Genomic DNA, 853 nt, shown 5'->3' on the forward strand with positions numbered 1-853 from the left:
TCTGCACAGTATCTTAGAGTGGGTATTACTAAACGTGACAATGTCTATATCATAGAGATATGTTCGACAAAGGTCGAAGAGTAACATGAGAATTTAGTTTGAATATAAATATTGATGATTTGAAAACTGATAAAGACTAAAGCCGAGAACACAGAATCCTATATAAAGCATAACGCATATAAGGCATAAGAAAATCCAACCAGAGTCCTTTATTTCATGAAAAGGAAGGAAATAAAGGACTTTGATTGGTTCATTTTCTTTATGACCTAAAAGATGTAACAGATAATTTATTATTAGATAAAAAGCAATTTTCGAGAATTGAATGGAAGATACGGAGACGAGTGTCAGAAATTCACGGTAATATAGATCATTTTTACTATATAAATATTCCTTAATTTTGTTTAAGTAACTATCGTATATAAATTTCTCTATGACTCAAACCAGCTAAAAGTAACATAAGTTAATACTATTGCTACCAAATATATATCAGTAATTTTGAATATTCTTTTATGTTAATTTTGCTAATCTTTTTAATCCCATGTAACAAATAGTATTCATTACATTTTTACTTATGTCTGTATTTTCTGAATCTTTAATCTTGCTTCATTTACATGTAATTAATTATGTTATTGATAATTTTTTTGTATTATGTAGTCGTTCTTGTATTAAATGATGAACTTATTATTATTATTGTTTTATTTTGTTAATTAATATTATTGTTACTTTATACCTTAAAAAATATCTCTTAATTACATATTTAAATAATATAATATTAATAATATTATTTATATACTTATCTTACTCTACATTATTCTCTCTCTCTCTCTCTCTCTCTCTCTCTCTCTCTCTCTCT

The sequence above is a fragment of the Trachymyrmex cornetzi genome, unplaced genomic scaffold (assembly GCF_001594075.2).
Source record: "Trachymyrmex cornetzi isolate Tcor2-1 unplaced genomic scaffold, Tcor1.1 scaffold73, whole genome shotgun sequence".
NCBI lineage: Eukaryota > Metazoa > Arthropoda > Insecta > Hymenoptera > Formicidae > Trachymyrmex > Trachymyrmex cornetzi.